At 52.5% G+C, this 25358-nt stretch overlaps 1 long non-coding RNA gene across 1 annotated transcript in view; it reads left to right on the plus strand.

Annotated features, from left to right (window-relative positions):
• Positions 1 to 16727: 16727 nt before the first annotated feature.
• Positions 16728 to 25358, plus strand: part of LOC142908171 (uncharacterized) — a 36661-nt gene continuing 28030 nt past the window's right edge. Inside the window, exon 1 of the long non-coding RNA XR_012931623.1 lies at positions 16728 to 18581. This is a non-coding gene — a long non-coding RNA (uncharacterized LOC142908171). The remainder of the gene's footprint in view (positions 18582 to 25358) is intronic.

Here is a 25358-nt window from a genome sequence, read left to right on the forward strand (position 1 = left end):
GTGGTGGTGATGGTAGTGGTGGTGGTGATGTTTGTAATGTGGTGGTGGTGGTAGTGGTGGTGGTGGTAGTGGTGGTTGTGGTGGTGGTGGTTGTTGTAATGTGGTGGTGGTGGTGTGGTGGTGGTGTTTGTAATGTGGTGGTGGTGTTTGTAATGTGGTGGTGGTGTTTGTAATGTAGTAGTGGTGTTTGTAATGTGGTGGTGGTGTTTGTAATGTGGTGGTGGTGTTTGTAATGTGGTGGTAGTGTTTGTAATGTAGTAGTGGTGTTTGTAATGTGGTGGTGGTGTTTGTAATGTGGTGGTAGTGTTTGTAATGTAGTAGTGGTGTTTGTAATGTGGTGGTAGTGTTTGTAATGTGGTGGTAGTGTTTGTAATGTAGTAGTGGTGTTTGTAATGTGGTGGTGGTGTTTGTAATGTGGTGGTGTTTGTAATGTGGTGGTAGTGTTTGTAATGTAGTTGTGGTGTTTGTAATGTGGTAGTGTTTGTAATGTGGTGGTGGTGTTTGTAATGTAGTAGTGGTGTTTGTAATGTGGTGGTGGTGTTTGTAATGTGGTGGTGTTTGTAATGTGGTGGTGGTGTTTGTAATGTGGTGGCTGTGGTTGTTGTAATGTGGTGGTGATGGTAGTGGTGGTGGTGATGTTTGTAATGTGGTGGTGGTGGTAGTGGTGGTGGTGGTAGTGGTGGTTGTGGTGGTGGTGGTTGTTGTAATGTGGTGGTGGTGGTGTGGTGGTGGTGTTTGTAATGTGGTGGTGGTGTTTGTAATGTGGTGGTGGTGTTTGTAATGTAGTAGTGGTGTTTGTAATGTGGTGGTGGTGTTTGTAATGTGGTGGTGGTGTTTGTAATGTGGTGGTAGTGTTTGTAATGTAGTAGTGGTGTTTGTAATGTGGTGGTGGTGTTTGTAATGTGGTGGTAGTGTTTGTAATGTAGTAGTGGTGTTTGTAATGTGGTGGTGGTGTTTGTAATGTGGTGGTGGTGTTTGTAATGTGGTGGTGGTGTTTGTAATGTGGTGGTGGTGTTTGTAATGTGGTGGTAGTGTTTGTAATGTAGTAGTGGTGTTTGTAATGTGGTAGTGTTTGTAATGTAGTAGTGGTGTTTGTAATGTGGTGGTGGTGTTTGTAATGTAGTGGTGGTGTTTGTAATGTGGTGGTGGTGTTTGTAATGTGGTGGCTGTGGTTGTGGTGTTTGTAATGTGGTGGTGGTTGTTGTAATGTGGTGGTGATGGTAGTGGTGGTGGTGATGTTTGTAATGTGGTGGTGGTGGTAGTGGTGGTGGTGGTAGTGGTGGTTGTGGTGGTGGTGGTTGTTGTAATGTGGTGGTGGTGGTGCTGGTGGTTGTAATGTAGTGGTGGTGGTGGAGGTGGTTGTAATGTGGTGGTTGTAATGTGGTGGTGGTTGTTGTTGTAATGTAGTGGTGGTGGTGGTTGTGGTTGTAGTGGTGGTGGTTGTAATGTGGTGGTGGTGTTTGTAATGTGGTGGTGGTTGTTGTAATGTGGTGGTGATGGTAGTGGTGGTGATGTTTGTAATGTGGTGGTGGTGTTTGTAATGTGGTGGTGGTTGTTGTAATGTGGTGGTGATGGTAGTGGTGGTGGTGGTGATGGTAGTGGTGGTAGTGTTTGTAATGTGGTGGTGGTGTTTGTAATGTTGTGGTGGTGGTGATGTTTGTAATGTGGTGGCTGTGGTTGTGGTGTTTGTAATGTGGTGGTGGTGGTTGTTGTAATGTGGTGGTGGTGCTGGTGGTTGTAATGTAGTGGTGGTGGTGGAGGTGGTTGTAATGTGGTGGTTGTAATGTGGTGGTGGTTGTAATGTGGTGGTGGTTGTTGTTGTAATGTAGTGGTGGTGGTGGTTGTGGTTGTAGTGGTGGTGGTTGTAATGTGGTGGTGGTGGTTGTAATGTAGTAGTGGTGGTGGTGATGTTTGTAATGTGGTGGTGGTGGTGGTTGTAATGTGGTGGTTGTGGTGATTGTAATGTGGTGGTGGTTGTTGTAATGTGGTGGTGGTTGTTGTTGTAATGTAGTGGTGGTGGTGGTTGTAATGTGGTGGTTGTGGTTGTAGTGGTGGTGGTTGTAATGTGGTGGTGGTGGTGGTTGTAATGTAGTAGTGGTGGTGGTGATGTTTGTAATGTGGTGGTGGTGGTGGTTGTAATGTAGTAGTGGTTGTTGTAATGTGGTGGTGGTGGTGCTGGTGGTTGTAATGTAGTTGTGGTGGTGGTGGAGGTGGTTGTAATGTGGTGGTTGTAATGTGGTGGTGGTGGTTGTGGTGGTTGTAATGTGGTGGTGGTGGTGGTTGTAATGTGGTGATGGTTGTAATGTGGTGGTGGTGGTGGTTGTAATATGGTGGTGGTGATGGTTGTGGTGGTGGTGGTTGTAATGTGGTGATGGTTGTAATGTGGTGCTGGTGGTGGTTGTAATGTGGTGGTGGTGATGGTTGTGGTGGTGGTGGTTGTTGTTGTAATGTGGTGGTGGTTGTTGTAATGTGGTGGTGGTTGTTGTTGTAATGTTGTAATGTGGTGGTGGTTGTTGTAATGTGGTGGTGGTGTTGGTGTTGGTGGCGGTGGTGGTTCAGGAACTTGACGTGCCACTAGAGGGCCTGACCCGGGCTCTGGGTGAAATGGATCGATCATCGTACTGGCTGTCTGAGCTGGCTCAGCGTGCAGACTGGCACAGCGAGTCTGAGAACAAACTCATCAACGACCGCCTGCTTCAGGTGAGACTCACAGAGACTCACAGAGACTCACAGAGACCCACAGAGACTCACAGAGACCCACAGAGACTCACAGAGACCCACAGAGACTCACAGAGACTCACAGAGACCCGCAGAGACTTACAGAGACCCACAGAGACTCACAGAGACCCACAGAGACTCGCAGAGACTCTCAGAGACCCGCAGAGACTCACAGAGACCCACACAGACTCACAGAGACTCACAGAGACCCACAGAGACGTACAGAGACTCACAGAGACCCACAGCGTGCAGACTGGCACAGCGAGTCTGAGAACAAACTCATCAACGACCGCCTGCTTCAGGTGAGACTCACAGAGACCTACAGAGACTCACAGAGACTCACAGAGACCCACAGAGACTCACAGAGACTCACAGAGACCCACAGAGACCCACAGAGACTCACAGAGACTCACAGAGACTCTCAGAGACCCGCAGAGACTCACAGAGACCCACACAGACTCACAGAGACCCACAGAGACTCACAGAGACTCTCAGAGACCCGCAGAGACTCACAGAGACCCACACAGACTCACAGAGACCCACAGAGACTCACAGAGACGTACAGAGACTCACAGAGACCCACAGCGTGCAGACTGGCACAGCGAGTCTGAGAACAAACTCATCAACGACCGCCTGCTTCAGGTGAGACTCACAGAGACTCACAGAGACTCACAGAGACCCACAGAGACTCACAGAGACTCACAGAGACCCACAGAGACTCACAGAGACCCACAGAGACTCACAGAGACCCACAGAGACTCACAGAGACCCACAGAGACTCACAGAGACTCTCAGAGACCCGCAGAGACTCACAGAGACCCACAGAGACTCACAGAGACTCTCAGAGACCCGCAGAGACTCACAGAGACCCACACAGACTCACAGAGACCCACAGAGACTCACAGAGACGTACAGAGACTCACAGAGACCCACAGCGTGCAGACTGGCACAGCGAGTCTGAGAACAAACTCATCAACGACCGCCTGCTTCAGGTGAGACCCACAGAGACCTACAGAGACTCACAGACACCCACAGAGACTCACAGACACCCACAGAGACCTACAAAGACTCACAGAGACTCACAGAGACCCACAGAGACTCACAGAGACCCACAGAGACTCACAGAGACCCACAGAGACTCACAGAGACTCTCAGAGACCCGCAGAGACTCACAGAGACCCACACAGACTCACAGAGACCCACACAGACTCACAGAGACCCACAGCGTGCAGACTGGCACAGCGAGTCTGAGAACAAACTCATCAACGACCGCCTGCTTCAGGTGAGACTCACAGAGACCTACAGAGACTCACAGACACCCACAGAGACTCACAGACACCCACAGAGACCTACAAAGACTCACAGAGACTCACAGAGACCCACAGAGACTCACAGAGACCCACAGAGACTCACAGAGACTCTCAGAGACCCGCAGAGACTCACAGAGACCCACACAGACTCACAGAGACCCACAGAGACTCACAGAGACGTACAGAGACTCACAGAGACCCACAGCGTGCAGACTGGCACAGCGAGTCTGAGAACAAACTCATCAACGACCGCCTGCTTCAGGTGAGACTCACAGAGACCTACAGAGACTCACAGACACCCACAGAGACTCACAGACACCCACAGAGACCTACAGAGACTCACAGAGACCCACAGAGACCCACAGAGACCTACAGAGACTCACAGACACCCACAGACACCCACAGAGACTCACAGACACCCACAGAGACCTACAGAGACTCACAGACACCCACAGACACCCACAGAGACCCACAGACACCCACAGACACCCACAGAGACTCACAGACACCCACAGAGACCCCCAGACACCCACAGACACCCACAGAGACTCACAGACACCCACAGAGACCCCCAGACACCCACAGACACCCACAGAGACCCCCAGACACCCACAGACACCCACAGACACCCACAGACACCCACAGACACCCACAGACACCCACAGACACCCACAGACACCCACAGACACCCACAGAGACCCCCAGACACCCACAGACACCCACAGAGACCCCCAGACACCCACAGACACCCACAGACACCCACAGACACCCACAGACACCCACAGACACCCACAGACACCCACAGACACCCACAGACACCCACAGACACCCACAGACACCCACAGACACCCACAGACACCCACAGACACCCACAGACACCCACAGAGACCCCCAGACACCCACAGACACCCACAGACACCCACAGACACCCACAGACACCCACAGACACCCACAGAGACTCACAGACACCCACAGACACCCACAGAGACCCCCAGACACCCACAGACACCCACAGACACCCACAGAGACTCACAGACACCCACAGACTCACCACACAGAGACCCACAGACTCACTACACACAGAGACCCACAGGCTCACCACACAGAGACCCAGAGACTCACCACACAGAGACCCACAGACTCACCACACAGAGACCCACAGACTCACAACACAGAGACCCACAGACTCACCACACAGAGACCCACGGACTCACAACACAGAGACCCACAGACTCACCACACAGACACCCACAGGCTCACCACACAGAGACCCACAGACTCACCACGCAGAGACCCACAGACTCATCACACAGAGACCCACAGACTCACCACACAGAGACCCACAGACACACCACACAGACACCCACAGGCTCACCACACAGAGACCCAGAGACTCACCACACAGAGACCCACAGACTCACCCACACAGAGACCCACAGACTCACCACACAGACACCCACAGGCTCACCACACAGAGACCCACAGACTCACCACGCAGAGACCCACAGACTCATCACACAGAGACCCACAGACTCACCACACAGAGACCCACAGACTCACCACACAGAGACCCACAGACTCACCACACAGAGACTCACAGACTCACCACACAGAGACCCAGAGACTCACCACACAGAGACCCACAGACTCACCCACACAGAGACCCACAGACTCACCACACAGACACCCACAGGCTCACCACACAGAGACCCACAGACTCACCACGCAGAGACCCACAGACTCATCACACAGAGACCCACAGACTCACCACACAGAGACCCACAGACTCACCACACAGAGACCCACAGACTCACCACACAGAGACCCACAGGCTCACCACACAGAGACCCACAGACACCCACAGAGACCCACACAGACACTCACAGACACCCACAGAGACCCTCCCCCTACCCCCTTCTCTCTCCCCCTCCACCCCGTCAGATGGAGCTGTCCATGCTGAGCCGCTACTCGTCGCAGTGGGAGTCGCCCTTCCGCCACGCACTCTATGGCTCCGGCCCCCTCTCGCTCCCCTCCATCCTCGGCGACATCCGGCAGCTGGCCGGCGGGGGGGAGGGGGGCGAGGGGGGCGAGGGGGGGGAGGGGGGCGAGGGGGGCGAGGGGGGGGTTGAGTTGAGACGCCGGCTGGCCCTGGCCGTCGCCACCCTGGAGGGCGTCGCCAGCGGCCTGCGAGACGTCTCACTCCTAGACTTGTTTGGTGATAGCTAGGGGGGAGGGGAGGGGAGGGGGGAGGGGAGGGAGGTCTTCACCCCCCCCCCCACCCACCCACGTGACTCCCCCCCCACCCACCCACGTGACTCCCCCCCCCCCACCCACGTGACTCCCCCCCCCACCCACGTGACTCCCCCCCCCACCCACGTGACTCCTCCCCCCCCACCCACGTGACTCCCCCCCCCCACTCACGTGACCCCCCCCCCACTCACGTGACCCCCCCCCCACCCACGTGACTCCCCCCCCCACCCACGTGACTCCCCCCCCCACCCACGTGACTCCTCCCCCACCCACGTGACTCCCCCCCCCCCCACCCACGTGACTCCCCCCCCACCCACGTGACTCCTCCCCCACCCACGTGACTCCCCCCCCCCACTCACGTGACTCCCCCCCCCACCCCGTGACTCCTCCCCCACGTGACTCCCCCCCCCCACCCCGTGACTCCTCCCCCCACCCCATGACTCCTCCCCCCACCCCGTGACTCCTCCCCCACCCCGTGACTCCTCCCCCACGTGACTCCTCCCCCCACCCCATGACTCCTCCCCCCACCCCATGACTCCTCCCCCACCCCATGACTCCTCCCCCCACCCCGTGACTCCTCCCCCACCCCGTGACTCCTCCCCCACCCCGTGACTCCTCCCCCCACCCCGTGACTCCTCCCCCACCCCGTGACTCCTCCCCCCCACCACGTGACTCCTCCCCTACCCCGTGACTCCTCCCCCACCCCATGACTCCTCCCCCCCGTGACTCCCCCCCCCACCCCGTGACTCCCCCCGCACCCCGTGACTCCTCCCCCACGTGACTCCCCCCCCCACCCCGTGACTCCCCCCGCACCCCGTGACTCCTCCCCCACGTGACTCCCCCCCCCCCCGTGACTCCTCCCCCCACCCCGTGACTCCCCCCCCACCCACGTGACTCCTCCCCCACCCCGTGACTCCTCCCCCACCCCGTGACTCCTCCCCCACCCCGTGACTCCTCCACCCCGTGACTCCTCCACCCACGTGACTCCTCCCCCCCGTGTCCCACCCCCCCACCCACGTGACTCCCCCCCCGTGACTCTTCCCCCCACCCCGTGACTCCTCCCCCACCCCGTGACTCCTCCCCCACCCCGTGACTCCTCCCCCCACCCCGTGACTCCTCCCCCACCCCATGACTCCTCCCCCACCCCGTGACTCCCCCTCCCCCCCCGTATCTTGGTGTCCGCCCCCCCACCGCCGTAATTGCCGCGCCCCTCCCCCCCCCCAGCCCCCCCCCAGCCCCCCCCCAGCCCCCCCCCAGCCCCCCCCCAGCCCCCCCCCCCGCGGCAGTGATTATCGAAGGCAGCGTCCTTCATGATCGTGACGGCCTCGTGTCGGGAGCCGTTTCATGGTTTTGTCCGTCGGTTCGGAACCCCCTCCCCGCTCCCTGGCTTCAGCAGCATCTGCTGGCACGGCCCCCCCCCCCCACACCCCCCCCCCCACATCCCCCCCACACCCCCGACGGCCCCCACCCACGGCCCCCCCCACATCCCCCCCCCCCACGGCCCCACCCACATCCCCCCCCACCCACATCCCCCCCCACCCACATCCCCCCATACACCCCCCCCCCCCCACGTTCCCCACCCACACCCCACACCCCCCACCCACACCCCCCCACGGCCCCCACCCCCCCCCCCCCCCACGGCCCCCACCCCCCCATGGCTGTTGACCAATCCGGTTGTCTCTCTCCACTCTCTCAAAAATCCGCCTGTTGAGTTCATTAGAGATGCGTTGCCGATGATCTCAACAGTACCTGACGATGATCTCAACAGTACCTGACGATGATGATCTCAGTGGTACCTGACGATGATGATCTCAGTGGTACCTGACGATGATGATCTCAGTGGTACCTGACGATGATGATCTCAGTGGTACCTGACGATGATGATCTCAGTGGTACCTGACGATGATGATCTCAGTGGTACCTGACGATGATGATCTCAGTGGTACCTGACGATGATGATCTCAGTGGTACCTGACGATGATGATCTCAGTGGTACCTAGCGATGACGACGATGATCTCAACGGTTCCTGACGATGATCTCAGTGGTACCTGCCGATGATGATGATGATCTCAGTGGTACCTGACGATGATCTCAACGGTACCTGCCGATGACGATGATCTCAACGCTACCTGCCGATGACGATGATCTCAACGGTACCTGCCGATGACGATGATCTCAACGGTACCTGCCGATGACGATGATCTCAACGGTACCTGCCGATGACGATGATCTCAACGGTACCTGCCGATGACGATCTCAGCGGTACCTGCCGATGACGATGATCTCAGTGGTACCTGCCGATGACGATGATCTCAACGGTACCTGCCGATGACGATGATCTCAACGGTACCTGCCGATGACGATGATCTCAACGGTACCTGCCGATGACGATCTCAGCGGTACCTGCCGATGACGATGATCTCAGCGGTACCTGCCGATGACGATGATCTCAACGGTACCTGCCGATGATCTCAACGGTACCTGCCGATGACGATGATCTCAACGCTACCTGCCGATGACGATCTCAGCGGTACCTGCCGATGACGATGATCTCAGTGGTACCTGCCGATGACGATGATCTCAACGGTACCTGCCGATGACGATGATCTCAACGGTACCTGCCGATGACGATGATCTCAACGGTACCTGCCGATGACGATGATCTCAGCGGTACCTGCCGATGACGATCTCAGCGGTACCTGCCGATGACGATGATCTCAGCGGTACCTGCCGATGACGATGATCTCAACGGTACCTGCCGATGATCTCAACGGTACCTGCCGATGACGATGATCTCAACGCTACCTGCCGATGACGATGATCTCTACGGTAGCTGCCGATGATCTCAACGGTACCTGCCGATGACGATGATCTCAACGCTACCTGCCGATGACGATGATCTCAACGGTACCTGCCGATGACGATGATCTCAACGCTACCTGCCGATGACGATGATCTCAACGCTACCTGCCGATGACGATGATCTCAACGCTACCTGCCGATGATCTCAGTGGTACCTGCCGATGACGATGATCTCAACGCTACCTGCCGATGATCGATATCGACGATGACGATGCCGGCGATGACCTCTGAGCCCGGTGATTCGGTGCCACCGCTTTGTAAACTCCACCGCTGCCGCTGTAGCCAGCCGGGCACTAACGTTACCCAAGCCGTGTGACCCCTCCTACTACTACACATCATCTGTTACACGACTCATCTGGTATCAGTCCCATCTGGTATCTGACTCATCATCTGTTACACGACTCATCTGGTATCAGTCCCATCTGGTATCAGACTCAACATCTGGTACACGACTCATCATCTGGTATCTGACTCATCATCTGGTACACGACTCATCATCTGGTATCTGACTCATCATCTGGTATCTGACTCATCATCTGATATCTGACTCATCATCTGGTACCTGACTCATCATCTGGTACCTGACCCGTGTGGTATCTGACTCATCATCTGGTATCTGACTCATCATCTGGTATCTGACTCATCATCTGGTACCTGACCCACCATCTGGTACCTGACCCACCATCTGGTACCTGACCCGTGTGGTATCTGACTCATCATCTGGTATCTGACTCATCATCTGGTATCTGGCTCATCATCTGGTATCTGAATCATCATCTGGTATCTGACTCATCATCTGGTATCTGACTCATCATCTGGTACCTGACTCATCATCTGGTATCTGACCCGTGTGGTATCTGACTCATCATCTGGTATCTGACTCATCATCTGGTATCTGTCCCATCTGGTATCTGACCCACCATCTGGTACCTGACCCGTGTGGTATCTGACTCCTCATCTGGCATCTGACTCATCATCTGGCATCTGACTCATCATCTGGTACCTGACTCATCATCTGGTATCTGACCCGTGTGGTATCTGTCTCATCATCTGGTATCTGACTCATCATCTGGTATCTCTCCCATCTGGTATCTGACCCACCATCTGGTACCTGACCCGTGTGGTATCTGACTCCTCATCTGGTATCTGACTCATCATCTGGTACCTGACCCGTGTGGTATCTGACTCATCATCTGGTATCTGACTCATCATCTGGTATCTGTCCCAGCTGGTATCTGTCCCATCTGGTATCTGTCCCAGCTGGTATCTGACTCATCATCTGGTATCTGAATCATCATCTGGTATCTGACTCATCATCTGGTATCTGACCCACCATCTGGTACCTGACCCACCATCTGGTACCTGACCCGTGTGGTATCTGACTCATCATCTGGTACCTGACCCGTGTGGTATCTCGCTCATCATCCAGTATCTGTTGGGGCTGTTAGTGAGGAGCTGGCAGAAGCATCTCTGACGGCCGTGGTTCACGCAGAGGGAGTGGGTGGTCACCATCACCACCATCACCACCACCACCATCATCACCATCATCACCACCATCATCACCACCACCATCACCACCATCACCACCATCATCACCATCACCACCATCATCACCATCATCACCACCATCATCACCACCATCATCACCACCACCACCATCACCACCATCACCACGACCACCACCATCACCACCATCACCACGACCACCACCATCACCACCATCACCATGACCATCACCACCACCATCACCATCACGACCATCACCACCATCACCACCATCATGACCACCACCACCATGACCACCACCATCATGACCACCACCACCATGACCACCATCACCACCACCATGACCACCATGACCACCATCACCACCACCATGATCACCACCACCACCACCATGACCACCACCACCATGACCACCATCACCACCATCACCACCACCATCACCACCCAGCGTGGCTGCCACCTCCCTAGTGGCGGTGTGGACTACTAGACACCAACACTGCACCAGGTACTCATTTGAGGCTGAGTCGACCTAGGGAAGGCCCGGGACCGGTTCAGATAATCGTCACTGGTGTTGGCCGTGAGCGGGAATCGAACCCGGGTCGCCAGGTTCATAGCACAGCGTAGCGCTAACCGCTACACTACCACTCCCCATACACACACAGACACACACCCACAGACACACACAGACACACCCCCACACAACCACGCACACAGACACACACACACCCACAGACACACACACCCACAGACATACCCCCACAGACACACCCCCACACACACAGACACACCCCCACAGACACAGACACACCCCCACACAGACACACCCCCACACACACAGACACACCCCCACACACCCCCACAGACACACCCCCACACACACCCCCACAGACACACCCCCACACACACCCACAGACACACAACCACACACACACCCACAGACACACAACCACACACACCCACAGACACACAACCACACACACACCTCCACACACACACAACCACACACCTCCACACACACACAACCACACACACAACCACACACACACAACCACACACCACACAACCACACACACCACACACAACCACACACACACACTTCCAAATAGGTGAATAGCCCTCTAGTCTCTACACGAGTGGTTCTCAACCCGGGGGTTTACGGAACCCACGACCTCCTCAACCCCCCCCCCCCTCCTCACCCCCCCCTCCTCACCCCCCTCCTCCTCACCCCCTCCTCACCCCCCCCTGACCCCCCCTCCTCCTCACCCCCCTGATACCATCACCGCCATCGGCAGATAGTGATGGTGATGATGATGGTTGGTAAATGATGATGGTGGTTGGTAGATGGTGATGGTGATGATGGTAGATGGTGATGATGGTGGTTGGTAGATGGTGATGATGGTAGATGATGATGGTGATGATGGTTGGTAGATGGTGATGGTGATGATGGTAGATGGTGATGGTTGGTAGATGGTGATGATGGTGATGATGGTTGGTAGATGGTGATGGTAATGATGGTGGTTGGTAGATGGTGATGATGGTAGATGATGATGGTGATGATGGTTGGTAGATGGTGATGATGATGGTTGGTAGATGGTGATGGTGGTTGGTAGATGGTGATGATGGTTGATAGGTGGTGATGGTGATGATGGTTGGTAGATGGTGATGGTGATGATGGTTGGTAGATGGTGATGATGGTTGGTAGATGGTGATGGTGATGATGGTTGGTAGATGGTGATGATGGTTGGTAGATGGTGATGGTGATGGTTGGTAGATTGTGATGATGGTTGGCAAGTGATAATGGTTGGTAAATGATGATGATGATGGTGTTGATGGTTGGTAGATGGTGATGGTATTGATGGTTGGTAGATGGTGATGGTTGGTTGATGGTGATGATGGTGGTGGTAATAATGATGATGGTGGTAATAATGATGATGGTGATGGTGGTGGTAATAATGATGATGGTGATGGTGGTGGTAATAATGATGGTGGTGATGGTCGGCAGATTGCGATGATGGTATCGGTCGTTGTTTAACAACAACAGCAGCAGCAGTAGTAGTATTATCTGCCTAGTAGCTCGTTAGCTCGTGATCTGGGTGCGTGAGATTCCCCCCTCTGTGTGTGTGTCCGTGCGTGGAGCTTGAATCTAGCAGCGCGTGTTGTATATAAATTATCGGAGGCAGTGTCTCCTCCATAAATTATTCTCGCAGACTATTTGGAGCAAATTCACGGATAATAATAAAGATAAGGCTCTTCTTCTTTGCAGACGCGCGACTCGCCCGGCTGCTGTGGATGAGTGAGTGGATGAGCGGGTGAGTGGTTAAGTGAGTGGTTGAGTGAGTGGGTGAGTGAGTGGGTGAGTGAGTGAGTGGTTAAGTGAGTGGGTGAGTGGTTAAGTGAGTGGGTGAGCGGTTGAGTGAGTGGGTGAGCGGGTGAGTGGGTAAGCGGTTGAGTGAGTGGGTGAGCGGTTAAGTGAGTGGGTGAGCGGGTGAGTCAGTGGGTGAGCGGTTAAGTGAGTGGGTGAGCGGGTGAGTGAGTGGGTGAGCGGTTAAGTGAGTGGGTGAGCGGGTGAGTGAGTGGGTGAGCGGTTGAGTGAGTGGTTGAGTGAGTGGGTGAGCGGTTGAGTGAGTGGTTAAGTGAGTGGTTAAGTGAGTGGGTGAGTGGTTAAGTGAGTGGTTAAGTGAGTGAGTGGTTAAGTGAGTGGGTGAGCGGTTAAGTGAGTGGTTAAGTGAGTGGGTGAGCGGTTAAGTGAGTGGGTGAGCAGTTGAGTGGTTAAGTGAGCGGGTGAGCGGTTAAGTGAGTGGTTAAGTGAGTGGGTGAGTGAGTGTGTGAGCGGTTAAGTGAGTGGGCGAGCGGTTAAGTGAGTGAGTGAGTGGTTAAGTGAGTGGGTGAGCGGTTAAGTGAGCGGGTGTGAGTGGGTGAGCGGTTAAGTGAGTGGGTGAGCGGGTGAGTGGTTAAGTGAGTGGGTGAGTGGTTAAGTGGTTAAGTGAGTGAGTGAGCGGTTAAGTGAGTGGGTGAGCGGTTAAGTGAGTGGTTAAGTGAGTGGGTGAGCGGTTAAGTGATTTGGTGAGCGGTTAAGTGAGTGGTTAAGTGAGTGGGTGAGCAGTTAAGTGAGTAGGTGACCAGTTAAGTGAGCGGTTAAGTGAGTGGGTGAGCGGTTAAGCGAGTGGGTGAGCGGTTAAGCGAGTGGGTGAGCGGTTAAGCGAGTGGGTGAGTGGTTAAGTGAGTGGTTGAGCGGTTAAGCGAGTGGTTAAGTGAGTGGGTGAGCGGTTGAGTGAGTGGGTGAGCGGTTGAGTGAGTGGGTGAGCGGGTGAGTGGGTGGTTAAGTGAGTGGGTGAGTGGTTAAGTGAGTGGGTGAGCGGTTAAGTGAGTGGGTGAGCGGTTAAGTGGTTAAGTGAGTGGGTGAGCGGTTAAGTGAGTGGTTAAGTGAGTGGGTGACCAGTTAAGTGAGCGGTTAAGTGAGTAGGTGAGCAGTTAAGTGAGTGGGTGAGCGGTTAAGTGAGTGGTTAAGTGAGTGGGTGAGCGGGTGAGTGGTTAAGTGAGTGGGTGAGTGGTTAAGTGAGTGGGTGAGTGGTTAAGTGAGTGGGTGAGTGGTTAAGCGAGCGAGTGAGTGAGTGAGCGGGTGAGTGAGTGGGTGAGCGGTTGAGTGGGTGAACGGTTGAGTGAGTGGGTGAGCGGGTGAGTGGGTGGTTAAGTGAGTGGATGAGCGGTTGAGTGAGTGGGTGAATGGTTAAGTGAGCGGGTGAGTGAGTGGGTGAGCGGTTAAGCGAGTGGGTGAGCGATTAAGTGAGTGGGTGAGCGGTTAAGCGAGTGGGTGAGCGGTTAAGTGAGTGGGTGAGCAGTTGAGTGGTTGAGCAGTTGAGTGGTTAAGTGAGTGGGTGAGTGGTTAAGTGAGTGGGTGAGCGGTTAAGTGGTTAAGTGAGTGGGTGAGTGGTTAAGTGAGTGGTTGAGCGGTTAAGCGAGCGGTTAAGTGAGTGGGTGCGCGGTCAAGTAAATCGGTGAGTGGTTAAGTGAGTGGGTGAGTGGTTAAGCGAGCGAGTGAGTGAGTGAGCGGGTGAGTGAGTGGGTGAGCGGTTGAGTGGGTGAACGGTTGAGTGAGTGGGTGAGCGGGTGAGTGGGTGGTTAAGTGAGTGGATGAGCGGTTGAGTGAGTGGGTGAATGGTTAAGTGAGCGGGTGAGTGAGTGGGTGAGCGGTTAAGCGAGTGGGTGAGCGATTAAGTGAGTGGGTGAGCGGTTAAGCGAGTGGGTGAGCGGTTAAGTGAGTGGGTGAGCAGTTGAGTGGTTGAGCAGTTGAGTGGTTAAGTGAGTGGGTGAGTGGTTAAGTGAGTGGGTGAGCGGTTAAGTGGTTAAGTGAGTGGGTGAGTGGTTAAGTGAGTGGTTGAGCGGTTAAGCGAGCGGTTAAGTGAGTGGGTGCGCGGTCAAGTGAATCGGTGAGCGGTTAAGTGAGTGGGTGAGCGGTTAAGTGGTTAAGTGAGCGGTTAAGTGGTTAAGTGAGTGGGTGAGCGGTTAAGTGAGTGGGTGAGCGGTGAAGTGGTTAAGTGAGTGGGTGAGCGTTTAAGTGAGTGGGTGCGCGGATTAGTGGTTGAGTGAGTGGGTGAGCGGTTGAGTGAGTGGTTAAGTGAGTGGGTGAGCGGGTAAGTGGTTAAGTGAGTGGGTGAGTGGTTAAGTGAGTGGGTGAGCGGTTAAGTGAGTGGGTGAGCGGTTAAGTGAGCGGGTGAGCGGTTAAGTGAGTGGGTGAGCGGTTAAGCGAGTGGGTGAGCGGTTAAGCGAGTGGGTGAGCGGTTAAGTTAGTGGGTGAGTGGTTAAGTGAGCGGGTGAATGGTTAAGTGAGTGGGTGAGCGGTTAAGTGAGCGGGTGAGTGGTTAAGTGAGCGGGTGAGTGGTTAAGTGAGTGGGTGAGCGGTTAAGTGAGTGGGTGAGTGGTTAAGTGAGTGGGTGAGCGGTTAAGTGAGTGGGTGCGCGGTTGAGTGGTTAAGTGAGTGGTTGAGTGAGTGGGTGAGTGGTTAAGTGAGTGGGTGCGCGGTTGAGTGAGTGGGTGAGTGGTTAAGTGAGTGGGTGAGCGGTTGAGTGGTTAAGTGAGTGGGTGAGTGGTTAAGTGAGTGGATGAGCGGTTAAGTGAGTATGAGCGGTTAAGTGAGTGGGTGAGCGGTTAAGAGAGTGGTTAAGCGAGTGGTTAAGTGAATGGGTGAGCGGTTAATTGAGTGGGTGAGCGGTTAAGTGGTTAAGTGAGTGGATGAGTGGTTAAGTAAGTGGTTAAGTGAGTGGGTGAGCGGTTAAGTGAGTGGGTGAGCGGTTAAGAGAGTGGTTAAGTGAGTGGTTAAGTGAGTGGGTGAGCGGTTAAGTGAGTGTGTGAGCACTTAAGTGATTGGGTGAGCGGTTGAGTGGTTAAGTGGTTAAGCGAGTGGTTAAGTGAGTGGGTGAGCGGTTAAGTGAGTGGGTGAGTGGTTAAGTGATTAAGCAAGTGGTTAAGTGAGTGGGTGAGCGGTTAAGTGAGTGGTTAAGTGAGTGGGTGACCAGTTAAGTGAGTGGGTGAGCGGTTAAGTGAGTGGTTAAGTGGTTAAGCGAGTGGTTAAGTGAGTGGGTGAGCGGTTGAGTGGTTAAGTGAGTGGTTAAGTGGTTAAGCGAGTGGTTAAGTGGTTAAGCGAGTGATTAAGTGAGTGGATGAGCGGTTAAGTGAGTTTGTGAGTGGTTAAGTGAGTGGTTGAGTGAGTAGTGGAGTGAATGAGTGGGTGGATGAGTGAGTGAATGGGTGAGTTAGTGGGTGAGTGAGTGGGTGACTCAGTGAGTGGAGTGAGTGACTGAGTAAGTAAGTGAGTGGGTGGATGGGTGAATGAGTGAATGGGCGAGTTAGTGGGTGAGTGGGTGGTTGAATGATTGGGTGAGTGAGTGAATGGGTGAGTTAGTGGGTGAGTGGGTGGGTGGTTGAGTGAGTGAGTGAATGGGTGAGTTAGTGGGTGAGTGAGTGGGTGAGTGAGTGGGTGGATGAGTGTGTGAGTGAGTGTGTGAGTGAGTGGGTGAGTGAGTGGGTGAGTGAGTGGGTGGATGCGTGGGTGGATGAGTGAGTGAGTGAATGGGTGAGTTAGTGGGTGAGTGAGTGGGTGAGTGCGTGAATGGTTGAGTGATTGAATGAGTGGTGGGTGACTGAATGAGTGAGTGAACGAAACACCGCGGCATGCAAATGAGATGCTAATCACGCGAGAAAGGCGACGCGTCACCCATTGTGGATGCCACGCCCCCAACCACTCCCCCCTCATTCACTTCTCACTCGCTACCACCCGCGAGTGAGTGAGTGACTCATACAGTGGGTGAGTGACTCATACAGTGGGTGAGTGACTCATACAGTGAGTGACTGAGTGAGGGACTCATACAGTGGGTGAGTGGGTGACTCATACAATGGTTGAGTGAGTGGGTGAGTGAGTGGTTGAGTGTGAGTGAGTCTTTGAGTGGTTTAGTGAGTGACTCATACAGTGGGTGAGTGAGTGACTCGGTGAGTGACTCATACAGTGGGTGAGTGAGTGACTCATACAGTGGGTGAGTGAGTGACTCATACAGTGAGTGAGTGATTCATACAGTGGGTCAGTGAGTGACTGACTCATACAGTGGATCAGTGAGTGGGTGAGTGAGTGGTTGAGTGAGTGACTCATACAGTGGGTGAGTGACTGACTGAGTGACTGACTGAGTGAGTGAAGTGATTGAGCTAGTGACTGAGTGAGTGACTGAGCGAGTGACTCTGAGTGAGTGACTGAGTGAGTGACTGCGTAAGCGAGTGAGTGACTGAATGAGTGAGTGACTGACTGACTCACTGACTGAGTGACTGACCGAGTGAGTGACTGAGTGAGTGACTGAGTGAGTGACTGAGTAACTGAGTGACTGAGTTAGTAAGCAAGTGAGTGACTGACTGAGTAAGCAAGTGAGTGACTGAGTGACTGAATGAGTGAGTGACTGAGTAACTGAGTGACTGACTGAGTAACTGACTGAGTGACTGACTGAGTGAGTAACTGACTGACTGAGTGACTGACTGAGTAACTGACTGAGTGAGTAACTGACTGAGTGACTGACTGAGTAACTGACTGAGTGAGTAACTGACTGAGTGACTGAGTAACTGACTGACTGAGTAACTGACTGACTGAGTGACTGACTGAGTGGCTGAGTTACTGAGTGACTGACTGATTGAGTAAGCGAGTGAGTGACTGATTGAGTAACTGACTGATTGAGTTACTGAGTGACTGACTGAGTGAGTAACTGACTGATTGAGTTACTGAGTGACTGACTAACTGAGTGAGTGACTGAGTGAGTAACTGACTGATTGAGTTACTGAGTGACTGACTGAGTGAGTAACTGACTGAGTGACTGACTGAGTGGCTGAGTTACTGAGTGACTGAGTAAGCGAGTGAGTGACTGATTGAGTAACTGAGTGACTGACTGAGTAACTGACTGATTGAGTGACTGACTGAGTGACTGAGTGAGTAACTGACTGATTGAGTGACTGACTGATTGAGTTACTGAGTGACTGACTGATTGAGTAACAGACTGAGTTACTGAGTGACTGACTGAGTAACTGACTGATTGAGTGACTGACTAACTGAGTGAGTGACTGAGTGAGTAACTGACTGATTGAGTTACTGAGTGACTGAATAACTGAGTGAGTGACTGAGTGACTGACTGACTGAGTGACTGACTGAGTTACTGAGTGACTGAGTAAGCGAGTGAGTGACTGATTGAGTTACTGAGTGACTGACTGACTGATTGAGTGACTGACTGAGTGAGTGACTGACTGACTGAGTAACTGATTGAGTGAGTGACTGACTGAGTGACTGACTGACTGATTAAGTGACTCACCCACACCACCACCATCACTTATCTCCCGCCACGATCCTCCTCCTCATCACGTCCGGGAAGGATCAAGATCAGCCATGGACGAGACCGCCTCCTGTACAGGTTAGCGCTCTAATTAACACATCTTCATAAAGCCCCCTCACAACATACTCGCGATGTTAGTAGCCTCCTTAAACAATAACAACAATAACATTACGCAGCGTAACAAAGCCAAGATACATTGTTAACAAACGGGGGCCTTTTTAAACTTCGCCTCCCCGAAATTGTCCGGATTCGTGTGGGCGCCGCACGCAAAGTTTGAGAGAGATTTGATGTTTGTTAGTTAGTTATTGTAAATGTGTTTAGATATGTTTAAAAGTTGTGAAGAGGAGGGGGGTTGAGGGGACTTAAGGCGCTGATTGTGTCCGTGTCTTTTGGTTTGTTTACGATGTTAAAAGTGTTGATTTTGTCGGAAAGTGTGAGGGAGAAAATGTTGCGTTTTAGTGTCGATTTGTGTTGATTTTGTCGGAAAGTGTGAGGGAGAAAATGCGTTTTAGTGTCGATTTGTGTTGATTTTGTTGAAAGTGTGAGGGAGAAAATGTGTTTTAGTGTCGATTTGTGTTGATTTTGTTGAAAGTGTGAGGGAGAAAATGCGTTTTAGTGTCGATTTGTGTTGATTTTGTTGAAAGTGTGAGGGAGAAAATGTGTTTTAGTGTCGATTTGTGTTGATTTTGTTGAAAGTGTGAGGGAGAAAATGTGTTTTAGTGTCGATTTGTGTTGATTTTGTTGAAAGTGTGAGGGAGAAAATGTGTTTTAGTGTCGATTTGTGTTGATTTTGTTGAAAGTGTGAGGGAGAAAATGTGTTTTAGTGTCGATTTGTGTTGATTTTGTTGAAAGTGTGAGGGAGAAAATGCGTTTTAGTGTCGATTTGTGTTGATTTTGTTGAAAATGTGAGGGGAATATTGTTGTGTGGGTGACGTTTTAGTGTCGATTTGTGTTGATTTTGTTGAAAGTGTGAGGGAGAAAATGTGTTTTAGTGTCGATTTGTGTTGATTTTGTTGAAAGTGTGAGGGAGAAAATGTGTTTGTGTCGATGTGTTGATTTTGTCTAAAGTGTGAGGGAGAAAATGCGTTTTAGTGTCGATTTGTGTTGATTTTGTCGAAAGTGTGAGGGAGAAAATGCGTTTTAGTGTCGATTTGTGTTGATTTTGTTGAAAGTGTGATGGAGAAAATGCGTTTTAGTGTCGATTTGTGTTGATTTTGTTGAAAGTGTGAGGGGGAATGTTGTTGTGTGGGTGTCGTTTTAGTGTCGCGATTTGTGTTGATTTTGTTGAAAGTGTGAGGGAGAAAATGTGTTTTAGTGTCGATTTGTGTTGATTTTGTTGAAAGTGTGAGGGGGAATGTTGTTGTGTGGGTGACGTTTTAGTGTCGCGATTTGTGTTAATTTTGTCGAAAGTGTTAAGTCCCCTCTACCCTCCCCCCTCCTCTTCACAACTCTCGATACTTTAGCGTGGACGTCTTTATTTAAATGTTTCGCGTTTATTCAAAGTGTGAGGAGGTGGTGGTGGTGAGGGTAGGGGTAGGGTTGGAAACTACGAGGCGACTTGTCCACGTCGTCACCTTTATTTTACGGTCTTCGTGTTTATTTAATCATTTTCGTGAGGACAAATAAAAACCTCGCACTTTGCCCGTTTTATTTACGATTTTTAGTGTTAAAGTTGTTCAAAGAGGCGAGCGGCAAAAACAAAAAACTTAACTTCACTTTTTTCTCGGTTCTAACTTCGATCGTTTAAACAACTTTAAGCAACTTTTAAGCAACTTTAACCCACGTTACAGTCACCGTACTGTAGAACCGCACTGTACGCCAAAGCCCGCGGCTGATTTCGACGATAAAAATGTTTTATTTTTAATAATAATAAAAAAATACACGATCGCTTTTCGCTCTGCCCGGCCCCCTTCTAACGGAGCCTTTAAAGTGCCGTTCGGTTTTGGGTTAGAAAAAAACTTTTAAACGCCCGGCTTTTTTAAAAAATAAAAAAATATATTTAAAAAAAACGCATACAGTGGACACTTTGACGCCAACATTAACATCGCGCATAAATTATGCAAACACGCCCCACCCCCTCCCGCCCCCCAATTGGACAACAGGCAATCGGCGATCTCCCGCATATATTATGCAAATGAAGCCCTACAAAAACTAAAGGGCGGGGGGGCAAATTGCGCATAGATTATGATAATTTATGTTAATGGTACCCGACCACCCTGTTCAAAGTCTGGCCAAAGTTTTGGTTCCACTTCCTGCATTGTTCTGACGTGGAGTCTTGAATCGCACGCTCGCTAAGAACAATAAACAGCTCCTCACCCACCCACTCGCTCACCAACTCGCTCAACAACTCACTCACCAACTCGCCCACTCACCAACTCGCCCACTCACCAACTCGCCCACTCACCAACTCGCCCACTCACCAACTCGCCCACTCACCAACTCGCCCACTCACCAACTCGCCCACTCACCAACTCGCCCACTCACCAACTCGCCCACTCACCAACTCGCCCACTCACCAACTCGCCCACTCACCAACTCGCCCACTCACCAACTCGCCCACTCACCAACTCGCTCACTCACCAACTCGCTCACTCACCAACTCGCTCACCAACTCGCTCACCAACTCGCTCACCAACTCGCTCACCAACTCACTCACCAACTCGCTCACTCACCAACTCGCTCACCCACTCACAAACTCGCTCACCAACTCACCCACCCACCCACTCACCCACCCATCCACTCACCCACCCACCCACTCACCCACCCACTCACCCACCCACTCACCCACCCACCCACTCACTCACCCACCCACTCACCCACCCACTCACCCACCCACTCACTCACTCACCCACCCACTCACTCACCCACCCACTCACTCACCCACTCACCCACCCACTCACCCACTCACTCACCAACTCGCTCACCAATTCACTCACCAACTCACCCACTCACTCACCAACTCGCTCACTCACTCACCAATTCACTCCGACTGATGGTGTCGAGTGAACTCGTGCAGCCAGCTATGGCTCTAGGATTTGGTGTTACATGTTATAATTTATGTAGTTTATTGTAAAAATTCGCTCACAGTCCCTGTGATCACTGTTACGTTGCAATTATGGCTTTATTTTTTGGTGATTTCGAAAACAAGTTTTGGTTTGGACATGTTTGTTTTGTTGTAGTACAGAGTTTAGACCGATGGCCTTAATCTAAGTTGTCTTGTGGTTGTTGTTATTGTTGTGTGACTTGCATCCCACTGGGATTTTTTTGCACGCAGCGTTGGTGTAACGGTGCTTTTTTCAGGAATATTTTGCTGTGTTTTTTTTGCATGGATTTTCTGTTTGCACAGTCAACACGTAGTCACTTGAAGATGTTTTTTCTTGTTCGTGTTTTTGTTTTTTTTTGCTTGTTGTGGTTGCACTCCGATTCAAGAGCCGAATGGCTCACAGGGCTATACCAAAATAAATAAACTGGAAAAAAAAAAACTGAAACTGAAACCAACTCACTCACCAACTCACTCACTCACTAACTCATCAAGTCAGTCACACAGTCACCCACTCGCTCACCCACTCGCTCACCCACTCACCCACCCACCCACTCACTCACCAACTCGCTCACCCACTCACCAACTCGCTCACCAACTCACCCACCCACTCACTCACCCACTCACCCACCCATTCACTCACCCACTCACTCACCAACTCGCTCACTCACTCACCAACTCGCTCACTCACTCACCAGCTCGCTCACCAACTCACTAACTCATGAAGTCAGTCACACAGTCACCCACTCGCTCACCCACTCGCTCACCCACTCACCCACCCACTCACTCACCAACTCACTCACCAACTCACTCACCCACTCACTAACTCATAAAGTCAATCACACACCAACTCACCCGCCCACTCGCTCACACACCAACTCACCCACCCACTCAGTCAGCCACTCGCTCACCCACCCACTCAGTCACCCACTCACCCACCCACTCACTCACCAACTCGCTCACTCACCACCTCGCTCACTCACCAACTCACTCACCAACTCACTCACTCACTAACTCATAAAGTCAGTCACACAGTCATTCAGTCACCCACTCACCCACCCACTCAGTCACCCACTCAGTCACCCACTCACCCAACCACTCACTAACTCACCCACTCACTCACCAACTCACTCACTCACCAACTCGCTCACTCACTCACCAGCTCGCTCACCAACTCACTAACTCATGAAGTCAGTCACACAGTCACCCACTCGCTCACCCACTCGCTCACCCACTCACCCACCCACTCACTCACCAACTCACTCACCAACTCACTCACCCACTCACTAACTCATAAAGTCAATCACACACCAACTCACCCGCCCACTCGCTCACACACCAACTCACCCACCCACTCAGTCAGCCACTCGCTCACCCACCCACTCAGTCACCCACTCACCCACCCACTCACTCACCAACTCGCTCACTCACCACCTCGCTCACTCACCAACTCACTCACCAACTCACTCACTCACTAACTCATAAAGTCAGTCACACAGTCATTCAGTCACCCACTCACCCACCCACTCAGTCACCCACTCAGTCACCCACTCACCCAACCACTCACTAACTCACCCACTCACTCACCAACTCACTCACCCACCCACTCACTCATAAAGTCACTCACACAGTCACCCACTCACTCACCAACTCACTCACCCACACACTCACTCATAAAGTCACTCACACACTCACCCACTCACTCACCAACTCACTCACCCACCCACTCACTCATAAAGTCACTCACACACTCACCCACTCACTCACCAACTCACTCACCCACCCACTCACTCATAAAGTCACTCACACACTCACCCACTCACTCACCAACTCACCAACTCAGTCACCCACTCGCCCACCCACTCACTAACTCATCAAATCAGTCACTCAGTCAACCACTTACCTACTCACTCACCCACTCGCTCACTCACTCACCCACTAACCCACTCAACCACTCACCCACTCACCTCACTCAGCCACCCAATTAACTACCCACTCACCCACTCACCACACTCACCCACTCGCTCACCCACTCACTAACTCATCAAGTCAGTCACACACCAACTCACCCACCAACTCGGTCACCCACTAGCTCACCCACTCAGTCACTCCCTCACTAACTCACCAACTCAGTCATCCACTCACTCAAAGTCAGTCACACACTCACCAACTCAGTCACCCACCCACTCAGCCACTCACTCACCCACCCACTCACTCATAAAGTCAGTCACTCACCGACTCACACAATCACCCACCTACTCATTCACCCACTCACTCATGCACGTACTCACCCTCTCAACCACTCACTCACCCATTCACTCACCCACTCACTGACTCATAAAATCACTCACTTACCCACCCACTCACTCACCGACTCACACAATCACCCACCCACTCACTCATTCACCCACTCAGTCATGCACGTACTCACCCACTCAACCACTCACTCACCCATTCACTCACCCACTCACTGACTCATAAAGTCACTCATTTACCCACCCACTCACTCACCGACTCACACAATCACCCACTCACTCATTCACCCACTCAGTCATGCACGTACTCACCCACTCAACCACTCACTCACCCATTCACTCACCCACTCACTGACTCATAAAATCACTCACTTCCCCACCCACTCACTCACCGACTCACACAATCACCCACCCACTCACTCATTCACCCACTCAGTCATGCACGTACTCACCCACTCAACCACTCACTCACCCATTCACTAACCCACTCACTGACTCATAAAGTCACTCATTTACCCACCCACTCACTCACCGACTCACACAATCACCCACCCACTCACTCATGCACGTACTCACCCTCTCAACCACTCACTCACCCATTCACTCACACACACTCACCCACACTCACCCACTCACTGACTCATAAGTCACTCACCCACCCACTCACTCACCGACTCACACAATCACTCACCCACTCACTAATCAAGTAACTCACTCACCGACTCGCACAATAATTCACCCTCACACTTATACATACAAAGACGAAGATCTCCCGTATAGCCTTAACAGACTGTAGGGGCAAGTGCTGTTAGCGAGCACCTATGAAGGCCGGAACGGTACACGAGGGGGTGGGTGGCCAGCACCACGCCCGACCGCCTTTGTCTTCCCAGTGGCGATGTTTACACACCGCACCAGGTACTCATTTGAGGCCGAGTCGACCTAGGGGAGGCCCAGGACCGGTTCAGATAATCGTCACGTGGTGATGTTGGCCGTGAGCGGGAATCGAACCCGGGTCGCCAGGTTCATAGCGCAGTGTAGCGCTAACCGCTACACCACCGCACCCACTCAGTCACGCACTCACTCACCCACTCACTGAACCACTCACCCACTCACTCATCAAGTCACTCACTCATACACACTCATTCACTCACTCAGACACTCACTCAAGTTGATCACCAGCTCGCTCAAATACTCACTCACGCTTCAAGTTACTCACCACCTCACTCACCCACCCAATAACTCATCAAGTCACTCACTCATACACACACACACACTCATTCACTCACTCAGACACTCACTCAAGTTGCTCACCAACTCGCTCAAATACTCACTCACGCGTCAAGTTACTCACCACCTCACTCACCCACCCAATAACTCATCAAGTCACTCACTCATACACACACACACACACTCATTCACTCACTCAGACACTCACTCAAGTCACTCACCAACTCACTCAAATACTCACTCACGTGTCAAGTTACTCACCACCTCACTCACACCCACCCCAACAACTCATCAAGTCAATCACTCATACACACACACACTCATTCACTCACT

This window comes from Petromyzon marinus (genome assembly GCF_048934315.1).
Source record: "Petromyzon marinus isolate PM22_M1 ecotype Great Lakes invasive population chromosome 75 unlocalized genomic scaffold, UKy_Petmar_22M1.pri1.0 chr75_unloc.3, whole genome shotgun sequence".
Classification (NCBI taxonomy): Eukaryota; Metazoa; Chordata; class Hyperoartia; order Petromyzontiformes; family Petromyzontidae; genus Petromyzon; species Petromyzon marinus.